General features: G+C 40.0%; 1 protein-coding gene across 1 annotated transcript in view; it reads right to left on the minus strand.

Moving 5' to 3' along the window:
• LOC121675863 (follicle-stimulating hormone receptor) overlaps positions 1 to 17640 on the minus strand; it is a 217195-nt gene that overhangs the window by 162728 nt on the left and 36827 nt on the right. The gene's annotated exons all lie outside the window — the stretch shown is intronic.

The following is a 17640-nucleotide window of genomic DNA, read 5'->3' on the forward strand; positions in this document are numbered from 1 at the left end:
ACAAAGCACTGGAGGTGAGTTAAGACTACTGGAAGAAGAACAGTCATCTTATGACTACTGTCAGTGTGGGCAGATGAAGCAATGTACAGAGGGGTTATACCCCAGGCCTTGCATGATTTTTCCTTACTTGGAAGTTCTTAAACATCTGATATTACATAGAAAAATAACGAGGCAGGGAGTAGAACAGTATTCCAGCATGAGAAATAATAGAAAAGTTTATATAAGTCAAATATGGTCAAACAACATTCATTTAGAAGGAAATTTTTACTAACAGAGAGGATTGAGTAAAGGCTTTGGCTGTCATCTTGTTTTTGTAATATTTAGGATTTGGGAAGGCCCTCTCCTTAAAGCCAATTCCATCTCCCCAAATCCCTCCTGGCTGCAGCTTTTGTCCATGAGAGAGGACATGCCATGTCAGCCTGATGGCCAGGTCACATCCTGCAAACACCCCCTGATGCTCTCCCTCTCTGTGCAGAGAAGCAGGCGCGGATGTGGCAGCACAGCAATATTTGAACTAGTGCTGCATAAGCTGAATTTGGCCGGACAGAAACTTTTGGTCTTTGAGAATACCAATGTGACAACTTCATGAGTATTAAATTCCACGAGAAAGAGAAATAAAAGTACTTCTCTGTCCTCCCTTCTTCCCAAACTGTATCAATAGAAAGACACATTTGGTTTGGCAGCATGGTTTTCTATGAATGAAAGTTTAAAGCAAGACTTTCTTTTTTGGATTTTGATTTATGAAGCACTGAACACCCAAGTTCTGTGAACTCATCATGGGTTTTTGACAAAAGAGTTTAAGCTAGCAATGATTGCTTATCTAATTTCTGAAGTATTTATCACAAATTTTTCTTCCTGGTCCATGCCTGGACTTTCACGCAGAGAATTAGGAACAAGTATTTCCCCTTCTAAGTTTCAGCTTTGAAATTTTATTTTATTTTTTCAAGGAGCTTAGGTTTGGAACATGACAGTCTTGTCACAGGGGCTGCATCTGCATATTGTTCAACACTACCTACAGGACCAGCAGATAAAAACAAGGCTTTCTACTCCTACAAACAGGTTATAACCTATTCAATATTAAAGACAATACGCAATGGACTGTACATCACAAACAAGCACACCTGTTTCCATAGAAGTTGTAGCTAACCTTGGAAGAAGACTGAGTCAATTAGCCTATAAAAATGAAATGTATCTCTTTGCAAAGCCAATACAGAGTTTGTCCAAGTTCTACAGCCATGATCCCACAGGAGGAGCAGCGTATCTGCTATGAAATGATAATCTTTGTCTGTATTTGGGGTATCTCTTGTGATACAGCCTTTTAAATATGCAATATCACGGGCACATTGCTACAGTACTGCTTTTAGAACTGCTACCCAAATATATAAACAATACAAATGGTCCAGTTTTTTGATGAATCCCTTACATTTCTCCACTAAGAATTCTCAATTTTCCTCTTTGGTATGTGATCGTGCTCCTCTTACAACAGAAACACAGAGGAGGAGGAGTTATAAATTGATAACTAAAGCAGCACAAAGGCAAGAGGTCTTTAAATTTAACCTTTATTATGCTCTGTATGAGGTCACATTTAACCTCACAAGCCATGTTGAAATAATTCTTCCTACCCACAGGGCAAGTAAGCAAACCTATAGGGGCTGAGCTGTGCACTACAGACTTCAGAGAAACGCTTGTCTTTGAAAACAGTCAATATAACTTCAAGGGCTTTCAGTTGCAATTTCCCCTTTGTTGAGTCACCTTTTGCCCAGGATCTTGTGGTCACTTGACTGAAAAGTTGAAAATGTCTGATCTGTATATCTTAAATAGGGACAGGGAGGATAAAGTGCCTCAACACACTGAATTCTTTATTCTGCTGTGTCTTCAGTACTGCAAAATGCTTCAGAACAATGCAGCTCTCAGAACAGTTCACTCCCTGTGCTTGCATTAAAAGTTAAAATATAGAGGGTGCAGATGACAATGCATAAGAAAACAAAATCCATAACTGGATGCCAATCTCAAATGCTTGTCTGGCAAAATGAATTTAAATGGCAAAAGACTGAGAAAGTACCATATAAAATATGCCAGTAGGCATTTTACTGCTCGAATCTTAATGGAGTTTCTTTTTTGCATTTATGTAAGTTCTTCAAAGATTTATTCTCTCAATTACCAATCAAAAGAACTCATAAAGGTAGAGTTGGTGGACCATGAAGGATTAGAGCTGTCTACTATGAAAGATGCATACTTGGCAGGCCCTGTGCATTAAACAACCCCGTTTGACACCAATCCCTGGCTCAAAGGATGGCTGACAATAGAAGTTGTTTATCATGAACTATTTTGATTTAAGAAAAAAGATAAAGAAATAACCTCCCTTCCACATACCCCCCACCCCCAACAAAACCTTTAGAGGCTCCAGATTTTATTAAGACTTAGCCTGTAAAGACTAATTTTTAAGTCTTGTTTATGGAAATCCAGGAGTTCAGGCTAGTAAAAGCTGAAAGATAAAGGCAGACTAGATTTTCCTTCCTCAATTTTCTTTTTAGTAAAAACCCCCCAAATTAGTAATGTAACAGTAGCTTCTGCATAAATTTAGTCTAAGACTTGTATGTTTTCTAAAAAGGATTTCTTATTTTCTTTCTTAGATTTCAACAAAGCAATTAAGGATGATAGATTCAAGCATAAGAATACCCCATTTACTTAAAGGCAAAGTGGCAAGCCTGCTTGATGGGCTACACAACATGCCTGCCTAAATTTAAGCATATTTGATTGGACTGTGGCTTGCCCAGAGAAGGAGTCAATATACTGAGCTATTTTTTGTTTCCTTATTTCACATCTGCCCTTTTCCATGGAGGATGAAATCTTGAATATACTTAGAGTCATAGAATGGCTGAGAAATTTCCACCTCTGGAAATCATCTGTTCCACCCCTCCTGCTCATAGCAAAGCCAGCTACATCTGTCAGGTTTTGAACACCTCCAAGGATGGAGGCTCCACAGACTCCCTAGGCATGTGCTCCAGTGCTTCTTTAAAGACTATTTGCTCTTCAAGACAATTAATATGTGATGCAACAAGGATTCATCAAAAGCTCAGTGACTGCTACTTGTTTGGCTATTATTTTTAATGCTTGTCCCAGAGTTTCATGGATATTGATGAGTAGAATATAGCGTGTTATGAATTCCTGCAGAAGAATTTCCAGCCCATGTAAAAGGTGGTACAGTAATAAATGCTATCAAAACTTAGTCCTTCCTTGACTTGTTGCTAATTATGTGTAAACAGCTTTAAGTATTACATCCAGCAGAAAATTCAAGGTGAACCAACTGGGCAGGATATTCTCATATCAGGGAGGAACTTAGCTAGGATTCAAACTTCATCACTTTAGAAAATGCCCAATAACGTAAAAATCCTCAGGACATCACCTTTGGGTCTGATAAGATACACTACACCTCCATAGGCCAGAAAAAGGCTCTGACATCACAAGGGGTTTGGAATCCAACAGAAAGTACTACTCTGAGAGTAACAAAATTTATTTTTTGCTGACATGCCCATGGTGCAGGAAGCAGCACAGAGCAGACTCCTGTGCTGGTAACTTCTTTGCCAGACAGCAGTGCTGCTGTGCTGCTCTTTGATCAGAGATGGGCCTCAGTGGGACACTGCACCGTGACACCGGGCAGGCTCAGCAGAGGAAAGCTCCAGCTTGAGTGAGCACCATGATGGTTCACTGAGCAGTGGAGACTTGCTCATTGACCCTGACATTTCCCCACAGGCCACTAATCTCAGAAACCCTTTCACCTCCTCTCCTGAAAAGCCTGCCTTTGAACTAACCTATTGGTTTTTTGAAGGTGCTGCTCTTGGCTTGTTACAAGGGAGTGATAATTAGAAGAATCTTCAAGTCCTTCTTTTCAGTTGTGCCTATATGATCGTGCCCAGACCCACAGATCTTCACTTCCTCCTTTGCTGTGTCAGGCATGGAGTGGTGATGAATGCGATTCCAGCCTCATTTCATATATCCTTCTGACAGGCAGCAATATAAACTCTCCTTAGGGATTTTAGTCGTAAATCAAGAGGCAGTGTGGTCTGGTAAGTGTAGCACTGGACAAGGACTGAGGAGACTTGATTGCCACTTCATTTTCCTATACCTACCTTCCATTATTTATTCAGTACGTGAAGTCATCACGTCACTCCTAACTATGTACTATGCGTATCAGCTTTACATATATAAAATAGTCAGACTTGGTATTACTTCAGTAAGAACAATACTTATCATTAAGATGGTAAAATATACTGAAGTATTTAATGTTAGAAGATAAACATTTGAAATAAAGCTGTCATACATCATGAAGTCCATTCACAAAAATTTTTCTCTTGGTATCTGGTGTCATAATATTCTCCCAATCTAATGATGGGCTTTGCTATGCTGTAAAGATCCACTCCATATTTATGTCCTCCTTTCCCTAAGAAGATCTTTAAAGAGCTATTTTGTCAAATTGTACTAGAGAAGAGCAGTGCTTTGACTATTTCATCACATTAAGTAGGATTCTAAAGCAATATAATTCTTTTAAGATAATGGAGGCTTTTTTTCTTTCCTGGAAAAGAATATAAAGAAACTAATGTAATTTTTTTTCTCCACCATTTTTTTGGGTGGCATTTTACCCCTTCTTTTATTATTTGGAGCATCATTACTGGTGATATGACAGGCAACATATTGCTATATTAACAAGGTCACAAAATCCCATTAGTGGTGAAAATGACAGAACTGAGTTGTCTAGTGACAAATAAGGTAGGTTCTCATTGAATACAGGTCTGTAGGTCTCAGGTTCAAATTTACACAATGTAGAAGTAGAAGAAAACTCACATCCAGTCTGCACAACTCACACAGAGACTTCCTTACTTAGGCAAGAAAAAGTCAGTGAAGTCAGTAGCTTCTTTTGAGCTATACCTGTAAAACCCCCATATGTAACCATAAATGCTGAATATTGAGCAAAACAACCCTCCTTCAGTATTTGTGTGTGATACCAGCACGATCACAGATTTTATAACAGGGAGTGCAGCAAGCAAGAGATCCATAATTCAATTAAAACAGGTATTATACAAAAGCTTTGCTCTCTGATGGAAAGAAAAGACAGCTACTGCTCAGGCATAGCCCAGAGCAGAGGTTTAATCTGTGCTGCCAGCAAACCTGTCCAAATTACAATTCCTTCCATGCTTCCTCCAGGCTCTTGTGCACAGCAATACAGCTCTGGCATTCACCAGCAGCCCAGGGAAGCTTCCTCCTGCCCCTGGGTGGCTCAGGAAGGAGGGGCAGGAGCCCCACTGAGCCCCACTGCTGAGCAGAGTCTGTCCCACAGGAGCTGCACTGCCCGGCACCCCCAGCCCCGGGCATGCTGGAGGGGCAGCATGGAGTGAAGAGCTTCACCTGCACACAGGTTTGTAATCAAACAGCAGGAAACAAAGAGCAGGTGCTGCAAGGAATAGTTAAAGTGTAATAATTCAATGGGAAAACAGAAACCAGATTAAACCTCCCACAGCCCTTCTCTCTTCTTTGAAATCTGCAAGTTTGGCAGACTGAGGAACTCATGAAAAACATCTGAGCAGAATTTTGATTAGAGCCAGATGAAAAAGGCAAGCTGTCTTTCTTCAGTTCCTTGCCATAACTCATTTCCCTACAAATTATCAAGGAATTTCTCAGCAACAGACAAGCAATTGGGTTTTCAGAAATTTTCTCCTACTTTTAAATAATTATCCTTTTTTTGCTTTATCAAACGCCCTAAAAATTCTTGTCAGAAAAATTTATTAACCCTTAAGTTTTTTTTTAAATAGGGTTTTGAGGAAAAAATTAGATATATCTGTTACTCATTTACACACCAATATTTTCTGGGATAAAACCCTCTGGCTCCCCTAAACCTGGTTGTTCCACCCATTTGTGCCTGATGTGGCTGAAGATTCATTTCTAAGGTCAGGCTTTACACAGGCTGGACTTGGTTGCAGATACTGTACAAAACCTGCAAGACACAGAAAATTCTTTCCTTTTATTAACACTCTGTTGAAGCTTTTAAGCACCATTATTAACGCACAGACTTTTTGGGTACATCTGGTCTTTCACTGAAAAAAGGAAATATTTGCATCTCAAAGACATTTGCTGCTTATGAACCATCCCAAGGACTTAAAAATTTTTAAGGCACACTCTCATTTCAAGGATGTTTACATAGAAACTTTAGCAGTCTTGTAAATGAATCAAGAATTGTGCATCATCTGTAATGAATTCAGGGAGTCTTACTGAGCACCTACACCACCCAAGGAGAGCTGGATTTTCATTAGGTACCTACTTAATGCTTAGGAAAATCGGATCATGAACACAGCTTGGCTTTTCAGGCACTGCCCTTTATGTGCTTTAATTATTTACATTGACAAATATTTCAGATTTAAAGTAGATTTAATGCAGTAGACATTGAAGGTTTCAAGAACAGGAATGAAACATTAAATGTGGTTACATCAGTGTGAGTTTTACTCTTTGCAATTCCACTGAAGAGGAAAATTAGAAGCAAACCCCTACAAATATCTTGGTGAGTTCTAAAAGCTTTTCAGGATCAACCAGCAAAGCAACCCCAGCTCCAAGTGAGACTTGGGATCAGTAGGTTCTTGGGAGAGCGTTTGTTCCCAGGACATCCAGAGAGGGATTTTGCTGAGGGCAGCAGTCTCCTGTCTACTTGGATCGCCAATGCCCTAGAGAAAGGCAGCTTGGGATTCCAGTGGGAGCCAAAGCAGCTCATCACCTTGTGAAAATCAAACTGCCTGATTCGGTCTGACTGCTCAGAGCACAGGTCATGGTTTCCTGCTGCTTCCCTTTTGGCTTGGGTTATCAGTGATGCACACAACAGAATAAATGCACTGCTAGTGGGACTTCAGTGAGTCACTCACAGGGGCAGATTTCCACCTTCCTCAGCAAATTCTACAAAAGGGGCAGGTATATTTTGTTAAAAACATTCCACCTAATGGGCAAAATGTATAATAATTTTTCTGTGTGTTGCTCTTTTAGGCTGTCAAAAAATTTTGCCTGAACTTGTTAATACAAAAAGTTGAAGAAAAAGCAGCTTTCGAAAGAAATGTCCAATTAACTTCCTTTTCTGATTTTTATTTGTCCTGAAATTAAATTTTATTGGAATTGTATTTACAAAACTTGTGCTGTGGGATATCTTTCCTCCACAGTCTGTCATTGCTAATGAGCAAAGGACACTTAGAGAGTTCTTATAGTTCTTTTTTCTCCTGTCGCTCCTCAAGGTGAACTATGATTTCTTTCAAGAGCTTTGCTTGCAGAAAAGTAAGGGTTTTGTGAGAGACAGAGGCAAAAATATTAATTGCTTTTTCCCACTTTACTGACAGTTCCTATAGCAGCAAATGTTATTGCAAAGGAGCAAAAAAGCCTCCCACCGTCAACTGCAAGATCACATCAGTCCTGAAGTCAGCTCAACCTTTGCTGTTCCTCCCACCTTCCTTCCCCAGTAGTGCCTTGGGAGGGTGCTGAGGCATCCTCTCCAATAGAACAGTTATGGAAAAAGTCAGAGAGCATTACAATCACCAGGCAAATTAAGTGAATAGTAAAAGCCATTCCTGTCTGGTGGAATCTTTCAAAACCTGGAAGGGAAGGGAGGGGAGAGCAATAATAGGAAACTAGAAGGGAAATAGCCTTTTCTCCCTTTCCTTCACAAGAGATGAACTTTCTTCAAAAATTTCTGTTTTCAATACAGAGGTTGTGTTATTAGATGCTGATTTCATGCCTTAGAAATCACAGATAAGGAAAAAACCCATATATTTGCCACCTAGAATAGAATATTGATTTATTTTTTTCCCAGCCAGCCTGCCAAACAAAATCCAAGCTAAAGCAGACTCTGTGGCAACTTGAGGTCACCGTAATTCTCTTTAGTTCTTCTCCTTGTCAAAAGCTATGATATCAAAGCTGCCCTTTTGTTCCCCTTAATTCTATCAAATGCACTCCCCACCTCCAATCTTCCCTACTTTGTCAAGCTAAGATGAGGAATAACTCAGAGACTTGGTGTCAGACTTATCTATAATCAGGATCTGAACTAGAAGAGCCAACAGAGGCCTCTTTGCACAGCTCCAGCCCTACAGACAGCCTGTGTTTTCCTGGGAGGTGGAAAAGTGTAGTGTGAATGAGAGCCAGGCTCTGCAGCATAATCAATAATAACAACTAAAAGTAATTCAGTCAGATTCCTCTGAACTTTTTCTCACAATATGACAATTTTGAGGATTTCCTGAACCAGCCCCTGCACAAACCTGTAAATATCCAAGGCCATTGGTCACTATATGCTTTTGAATTTTTATTTCCAGGCACATACCCAGGAAAATCTTGGACTGGATATGAGCTGAGGAGCTCACCTTCACTCTCAGTTTTGAAGGCCTTCACAAAATATTGTCATGGCCCTGGTCCCCCAAGGCCTAGGAACAGCCAAGGCTTGCTGTGTGCCTGTTCCGTGGGCTTCATAAAAACTAGACCTAACAGGACTTTTAAAATATACAGCCCACCGTGGGGATAACATTCCCTCCATCCCAGGCTGTGCAGAATGGCTGAACTGCACCCCGTGGCTACCTCAGCTCAGTCATCTCCTTGGTCTGACAGGGATTTAAAGCTTTCTTTCTCCCTCAGACATGCATTTTTCTCACTGTTTTGGGGTGGAAGCAGCCTTTTTTTTTCACAGTCATCTCTTACCTATGTATTCAGGATTTGGGATGTTGTTCTGGGAAAGAAATACAGCTAAAAATTGGTCATTGTTAAAAAAGCACAAAGTAGATGTACAGCTGGTGGGTAGGTGTTCTTTTGTTTGTTACTTTCTGGTTTGTTTTGCCTTTTTTACATCTTATAACCTCTAACTATATAATTTCTACCTAGATTTATGATACATTATTTCCAAATGTATAATTTCTTTCATTACAGATAGTGTGAGATAACCATGATGCTCACAGATACATCGCCCATGAATAGAAAAGACCTGCTCATCACGCTCCACACGTCAGGAATTCCTTATACAATAGGAATGAGCATAAAGAGCAAGTGGCCAGTGTCTGAAATTTCACTATAGGCTGTACTAGCAGTTTAGAATGAGCTTATGAAAAAAAGGTTTTAGTCCAGAAAAGGCAGAAGAGAAGAAAAGCCACTCTGGTCACATTCCCATAGGGATTTCCAGTATAATCATATTACAAAGCATCCTCTCATTTATTGCCTTTACAAGTTTGTGTCCATCAGTTCTAACCATGTTTTTCCCTTCAAACCAGAGCCCCATAATTACGGACACTGGCCACACCGTGGAACTGACCATTGCATCTTGTTTTCTGGAGAATAGAAACACTGACTTCTTGTAGTTCTCGCTGGGAAACTGGCAACAGAGACTGACCTTGAGATCTTTTTCTATGTTCTTGGGTAAAACAATGATAGTTTTCAAATCTCAAAACAAAGGAAAAGGAGAATGAAGGCAGCACAAGTTTCCTCTAAGCACTGTCAGCACTGTCAGTGTGAAGACTTCTATCATTAATAAATTTTAATATCCAGAATATTGCCAGGAGTCTACAAGAGAACACTTCCTGAAGTGGTGGAAGATAAAACCAAACACTGCTTTGAGTTTAGCTAGTACAGAAAGGTCTGAGCTTAAGCCAGAATCCAGAATTTGACAGCATGCAGTAGTCATGCTTGGATCCAGCATTAGAGTTAGAAACAATTATTTCGATATTTTAAAAACACCCTTAAAGCAAGAATAAGTTACTTTCATAAGTTACTTTTCCTGACTCTTCCCAGCAAGCTGAATAGAAATTGGCTCCTTTCTTTCTTCTCCTCTTGTTAACAATGGCAAGCTGAGATACCCTGTAAAGGGACTGTGGGAACCAGCTTTTTCAGAACAAATCAAGAAACATCCTGAGCCTTGTCAACAAGGTACTCTGTGTCTTCAGCAATAACAAAGATCAGTGGTAGAACAGGGAATAAAACCCACAAGCCCCAAATCCCACTACCCTTAACATCAGATAAACTGATTCTCAAACATTAAAGCTGCTTTTGTTTGGATGTCATCATCGAAACCCTTTTGAATGACAAGATCCCAACAATTCACAAACCTCTGACACTAAGTGATCTCACAGAAGAACATAAAGGTGGAGTCGAACTGTCAGGTGATCCAGGGTTTAGCACCAAAAATAAGGTTTGTGCCACTAAAATGTTAAAATTTTTCGGCAGAAGAAACACCACTGGAGTTGGAGGGTAGACAGAAGTGACCAGCTGTGAAATAGTTGAGGTCTCTGGCTGATACATCTTTAACAGCAAACCTGAATGGATGGACCAGCTGATCACTTCCCTCCTTCCTGACAACTCAAGAATATTGTCAAGTCTTGGATCATGGGTTTTAAAGACTCATTTTTTAACTCTGAACAGCAAACAGATGAAAATATATTTAAGAAAACATTTTCCTAGCAACTAGTAAAGTGTGAATAAGTGGTTCTGGGTGATCATTGGTAGTAGTTATTAACCTTTTCAGACATTTTTAAGACTACAGTGATTTGTGTGTCTTCAGCTATGTTGCAATCCAGAAACAATTTAGAAAAATACTAAGAGTCTTCTTTGTTAGAAGATCTTAAATTATCTAAACACAAAAATTTCTGATTCTTAATATGTAAAGTGGTTAATTTACTGCAACCTACACCATTCAAAATGCTGTTTTCAAAATAAGAGATTCTGGCCTCGGGAGTAATATGAAGAAGGTGTGTTCTTTATTGTTTTAATATACCTTAATTATATAATTGATGAAATGATTAATTCTCAATATTTGATGTTCCTGTACCCAGAAGACCATACTTAATAAAAACATGAGCAAAGTATGCAACAAGAAAAGACAGGAGCAAGAAAATATATTATTTGCTTAAAAAAAAAAAAAAAAGAAAAAGACAAAAGTTAGCAGCTCCCCACCTCGAACTGAAAGCACAGGCACAAATGTTTAGACAGTCACTAAGGTCAAAACTGTGTTTCCTAGGGTGAAACTCTGCCACCGCTATCCCCAAAGTCAGCCACACCTCTCCCCTGACTGCAGTAGGGCCGGCGTTTCATTTCCCAGGGCTTTCAGTGAGGACAGGATCAGAGCACAGCAAAAGCTGGAAGGCTGTTAAAATTAGCTGTTTCTGGTGTCCATCCTGTCATGATCTCCACAAAGATTCCTAATTAATTGTATTGCAATTAATTGCAGAAACACCCCATTAAATATAGACAAATCTTTCCAGAGGTACCCATTTAAGAGGAAAATTTAGTAGCTGGCTTAAATCCACCTTTCTTGACATGCCTTCCCTTTTTTGATTTATTTTTAATCTTGCACTTCTCCCTTTCCCAATACCTTTCATCCCTCGTTCCATACTCCTTCCTCTCAGGGAAAATGCAGGGTGACAGTATAGACTGCACGGCAGCAGGAGGAATGAAAGGTTTATTTCAAAGTTGCTCTGTTCTTTTTTTCTGTGTGTGGGTTTGTTAAGTACATACCGTATTTCTGAGATCCAGCTAGGAAAAACTAGAAAAGTCTTCCAATTATAATCCTTGATATTTCCCCTGAAGCTAAACCAAAGCCCCTTTGAACTAGAAAAGTGTCTTTCAAAAATGAGAAGGGCAAGACCTGAACTTTTCTACCTGTAGTCGTCTAGTCCAAGATTAGAGTTGTGGGTTGATTTTTTTTCCCCTCTTCTCCTCAAGGAAGAAAATACACTGATTTTTAATACAACTATTCTTAGTTAATCCAGCTTTCTTTTTTGTCCTCTGTAGCCAATCCCTGCGCCAGTCATTTGAGCATTATTTAAGTTATATGTCTACATCAAAAGTAGCAGTTTCCCTGGTGTATATTTGCTGGCTGTGCAGAGGAGGTAAATAAGATTTTGCAGTGCTTCTTGTCAAAAATCCCATTGTCACAGGCGTGTTTATTGATTGATTTTCCTGAGTATGTCAGGTATGGATTAGCCTTTGCTCACATTAGAAAACAGTTTCCATTAGGCAGTCAATGCCTCGTAAGGTGCAGACGGATTTAGCGTGCGTGTATTCATCTGGTGCTCTCCCAAATGGCTCTGAGGTGGGGTTGTGGGTATTTCAGGAGGGAGGGGATTCATCATGCCTGCTTAGGGGCTGGCTAATGGGCTTCTCCCTGCCACCCTGGGTGCTGCTCAGGAGAACACAAAAATTGAGACCCTGGGTGTTGGTGAGAATAACTACTCCAATGTACGTGGTTTAGAAAACTTATGGGTCACATAAACATGAGTCTTTTAGCATGAAGTGTCATAACAAGGTGCAGTGAGGGTTTAATGCACAGAAAGTGAATCATTCCAATTTTTCTAATGGGTTTTCGTATCCATATGAAGAAAAACAGCTCGGTTTCCTACATCTTTTAAAAGCAGCATGCTTTACATAAAAACTATTGCCTTCTGCTTGATCTATGTTTTTAAACATAATATTATGCCCAGAATCTGAACTAAAAAGGTAATAAAGATACTGTCTTTTGGGACAAGGACAGCAATGAAAATTTCATTCTCATAACTCACCAACCCTGAGTACAGCTTATCAAATTTATTCGCATGGAATGTTTTACAAATAAACAAAGGGAAACACATTCAAGTGAAATAATGTTCAGTATTTTAATTTGAGGTCTGCGTGAGGACAATCATGCATTTTACTTAATCACTGACACTTATTCCTTGTTTTTTAATATGTCTCCAGCAAATTAGACAAGAATCTTTGATGTGTTATTGGAGTTGTGTCAAAGATCATGTTACCCGCTTTCTATGCTCCAGCAAAAGCCCAAAAGCTACACAGGAGACAAACTGGACTAGAGTGAGGGGAAACTCTCATGAAAGGATGTCTCCTGGTACATTAGAAAAGTTAAGAGTGGATATTCCTGCTACAGAACTTCTCAAAGGCCTTGACCAGAGTAAATTCCGTGCTGTATCCAGGAGAGGCTGGATGGTTGCTTGGTCAAAGTACGAATATAAAGCATTACATGTTTCAATGCCTCAGGCCTCTCAGAGCTACAAGGCAACCAGGAAAGTCTTCATCTGACTGCTAAGGTGTTTTGGTATTCTTAGTTAGCCCATAATTTCTAGCATAAGGACCTCTCATTGATAGAATGCCAGTACACAAGGAGTACTGCTGCATGGAAGATTGTGGACACCAATTATTTAGGCTTTGAAGCCCTGAGTGTCACTGTTTCGACCCTTGTGTGGAGCCAACACTTCTTTCCCACCCAGACATATTACAAAGACGTCTACATCCAACACTGAGGGGAAACCAGGTGCTATGGTTTGCAAGGGCTGCTGATTGCAAAAGCAAGAAGCTGAAATGTGAGAATTCAAGAGAAGAATGAGATTATTCATTGGCTAACAGGACACTACTCTACTCAAAGAATCCCCATATTTCTCCCTTTATGTCCCAAAAGACAGGACTGAGAAGTGGTAGAAGATTTTTATGAGTTCTCACAGAGCACAAGGGTGTTGGTGGGTGCTTGGCTCTCTCCTTTGAAGAAGAGCAAAGGAGAGAGCCTTTGGGCCACATCTAGCACAGCCTTTGCAATGGTTACCCCAGAAGATCTGAGAATGACTCTTGTTGGCCTGATCAGCACGGAAAAAGCCATCCCTATATTCATTTTTGGATAAAGGATAAGACAGAGCTACACTGCAGCAGTCAAAGCCTCCTTTCTAGACATGAATATGACATGAAACAGATCAAACAATTTAAGGTCACTACCCAAGGGAGACAAAAGTCACACTCTGGACTTTACCTACTTTGTTTCATTACCTTGGCATTGACACGCTGGACAATTTCCTCTGCTTACAAGACAGCGTCTCAGAGAGAGGCGAGCCTGGTGACAGCTTTCCAGCTGTCTTTTGTAAGGTATGCACTTCAAAAGAATATGTATTGTAGCAAGTACAAATCAAAAACACTGGCAAAAGTTTCAGACAGAAAACACCCTCACTGTGAAGCAAAAAACCCCCCCAACAGGTTAGCATTCAGAAGCACAGCTCTTTTAGCTGATATTGACTGATTGATTCATTAGATGTATAGAAGTGCTATTAGGAGGGTTGAGGGCTTCTATCCACAAGGATAGGCACACTCAACACAGCTTCAGAGCACATCTTGAAAGCAGCCATCCAAATTAAAGACATCCCATCACAATTAAATCCAATCACATACGCTCCATACCCTTTCAATTGTCAATTCCATACTGTCCTACTAATTTCAGGGGCTCTTTTGAGGGAAAAGACTGAATCCCATCGTGTGCCTTGACTTCACAATGTGCTCTGGCTCAGACAATGTTTTACTCAGACGAAGAAGAGAGGAGGCACTTTCAGACCAGGTGTCAAGAGCTTTGAATTACAGCAGTGCCAGGCCAATATTTCCTCACTCATTTTAATCAAGGAGGTTCCAATTCAGATAACCCCTGCTGATCACAGCTCAGACTAACATCGCAAGAAAACCAGGAGAACGTTAGAACTGCGACGTAGATAGGTATGCTACTCATATGTGCTAATGTATGCACATCTCCTGAAACAGCCTGAAATTGCTTTGAGTTCATGATTCTTTTGCCAACCCAGGCAGAGCTTCCACTGAATGTTACCAGGAACATTATTTGACTTGAAAGAGCAAGCGTGAATTTTGTGCATCTGCCCAGCAATGTGAAATCAATTCCGATAATGCCATTGAATGTAACTTATCTGAAAATTACTTTCTTGTGCTATGGTTTTCCCTGTGAAACCCTGCAATGGTTGAACTGATAATGTTGGATCTGAAATCTCAAGACTATTATGCAGTATTACTCTCCAGCTGGGAGACTTGGCAAGGCAACACATTGACATCTTCATGAACTTAGCACTTCACATCAAGGAAAGGATGTGAGCCTGTCAACTTGACACTCATAGTGCAATCTCTTTCAAATTGGCCCCTGGAAATCTTTACAATGTGACTGGAAGCTCTTCACAGTCGTATAAATAGGATACATTATATTCAGCTGCCACAAAAAAAAAGTCAAAGGGTACTAATCATGTCCTTTCCCTCAAATTAATATTGTCACATTTACTTACTTGTACTTAGAAGATGTTGATGAAATGTCTCTTCCGTCTGTTTTGGTGCATACGTACACCATTAGGAGGAGTCTTTCATTTTATCTTTACCAAAGCTGTCCTTCAGTTAACACAGAATTTCTTTCTAGCTTGCCAGATATTTTTAAAGTTACAAATATATGTGACACTAATATCTATCTAACCCTTAAGAAATGCCTTCACCTCATTAAATTAAATGGAGAACCATCTTAGCTTCATTACAATGGCAGGATTAAGGGAAATGATCAGAGGTATTTAAAAAGTATTTGACAGGGCTTTAAAGATGAACAGAAATTCTGAGTACTTCCTCCTGCTTACCTAGTCTGCATGGCTATGAAAGCGATTAAAAAAGTGATTAAAGATAAACGAAGAACAACAAGAATTTGACACTTAGAGCCTACTTACATAGTCCTTTATATTGAATTGGTATACTTTACCTATTAATAAACTACAATTTAGCTTAGGAAGAGAAAAGGAAATTTTATGTTGCTCTCATGATCCATATTGCAGAAAATCTCAGAGAAAATATGAAAGTCTAGGCATCAAGAGGAAGGGCCCTACAGGCAAAAACTATCTGTCAGATATTCTCTGCACCATCATCTTCTGTTGATGCCAGGGAGATTTTAATTCCAGTACTTCACATGGCAAAAGTATTGCAGAAGGAAATAAACATCTTTTGATATTTTAGTGCTCTTCAGATCCTCTATGATTTTACACTTTCATACCCATACCAGCAGTGTGAGTCAAACTTCTGTTTGCATAACAGGTATGTTTCCTTACATGTGAGATGAGTGCACAACAGCATATGGACTAACTGCAATTACAAAACTGCACAAGGGCCACTTCTGTGCACAATGCAGCAGCAAAAACCCACAGGATCAAAAATGGAGTGTAATCTTCATGCAAAATGCAAACTTGGACAGCATCCCTGGCCACCTGAGACAGTTCCCAAGGGTCTCAGGTGTAAAACAGAAATTTGACATCAAACACCCAGCCATCATTTCATTTAATTACTTCCTCTCATTTCATTAGCTCTGTGCTAGCTGAGTTGCATAAGCAATTCTATGGCATGAGAAGGATCTGTAGCCATGGAAATATTTTTTCTCTGAAAGCATACTTGCTCACTTTGTGAAAAATGTATAATCCTCCCTGGCAAAGAAGTGAGGATATTGGATATTTGAAGCAAGCAGATTGAGCCCTGGGTATAGCTTTCACATTGCAGCCCACAGTGTGGGACCAAGAAAAAAAGAACCAAAAAAACCAAACCAAAAAACTCTTTGGTCCTGGGGGAGTCCTGGTACAGCTGCTGTCTGAAGGCAGCCCTGCCAGCCAGGTTTTCCTGGAGCAAAGGGGGAGCATCCCGCTCCTTTCTCCGTGCTTGGCAAGCATCGGGAGCCAAGTCCCCACCACTGCTTTTCTACCTCTTCCCTCTTGGAGGAGCTGACACCCGGAGGCGGATGAAGAGGAATCCCTCATTTCACTCATCCAAAATTCAAGGAGTAGTGCCTGAAGAATACATGGAAATGGCACCAGCTGTCTTCCTGTGAGGAATAACCCAGTCCAGGGTGTGTGTCACTTAGTTCTGTGAATTTAAGTACAAACTATGAACTACTAGAGTTTTAGATGTGAGACGATTTTTTTCTCCATTTTGCTATATTAGCTACTAAAGCTAATCCTTATTTCAACTATTTTCAAGAGGCAGCAAAACACACACTACATTTAATAATCTTATTGTTTGTGTTGGTAGATTGGCAGAAGAGCCCACAACATGAGTTACATGGCAATAAAGATGCAGGCTCCCATGAGACCTAGTTCTGCTCTTGAAATTAGAGAGTATAAGCCTCTCCACAGCAGCCTGCAGAAAAAAAAGCCACAGTAATATTCCATCAGAATTCAGCCAAAACAGCTGCATGTGTCCTACAGATGATTGGTTTTTTTTCTTTCTTACACAAATCACATTCAACTACACTTAGCTGCTGATAATGGGAATGGGACATTTCCTGCAGGGAAGCAATGACTCTGCAAATCCCAGTCCATCACACAGACTTCAGGTGGCCATAAATATTTCTGTTTTGTTTCCATCACTTCAGGTCTCACACAAATTCAGTGATGAATTTATAGAATGAGGCATCTGTGACTTGTCAAAGTTTACTTTTACATGGTAGGCAGCAGAGAAAAAATTCAATCCGGGCTATCATGACTGGATTACAGTAAAGTGCCACGTCAGGGTGAGCTCAGCTAAATTCAAGTGTCCATTGAAAAGATACAGTATTTCATATTCGAGAGCAATTGCTGAATTCTGGCTTTTTTACAAAATCCAAGGAAGGGACAATTTATTACTTAAGCAAGCACTGCAGTAGATCAGGAGTCAAACTGGCATCCTGGCTATTAATTACCCTCCAGGGTGACCAGCAGGGAAAACTGTCAGTGTCAAACCATCTACAGCACACGTCAGTGAGAGAAGAAGGGATGAATATCTACCTGCTTACTACTTCTGCTCAAATTACAGTATTAACAGCCAGTGTCCAGCAGTCAA

The sequence above is a fragment of the Corvus kubaryi genome, unplaced genomic scaffold (genome assembly GCF_017639235.1).
Source record: "Corvus kubaryi isolate FWS band 111438036 unplaced genomic scaffold, C.kubaryi_AGA036_p1.0 76, whole genome shotgun sequence".
NCBI classification, from domain to species: Eukaryota; Metazoa; Chordata; class Aves; order Passeriformes; family Corvidae; genus Corvus; species Corvus kubaryi.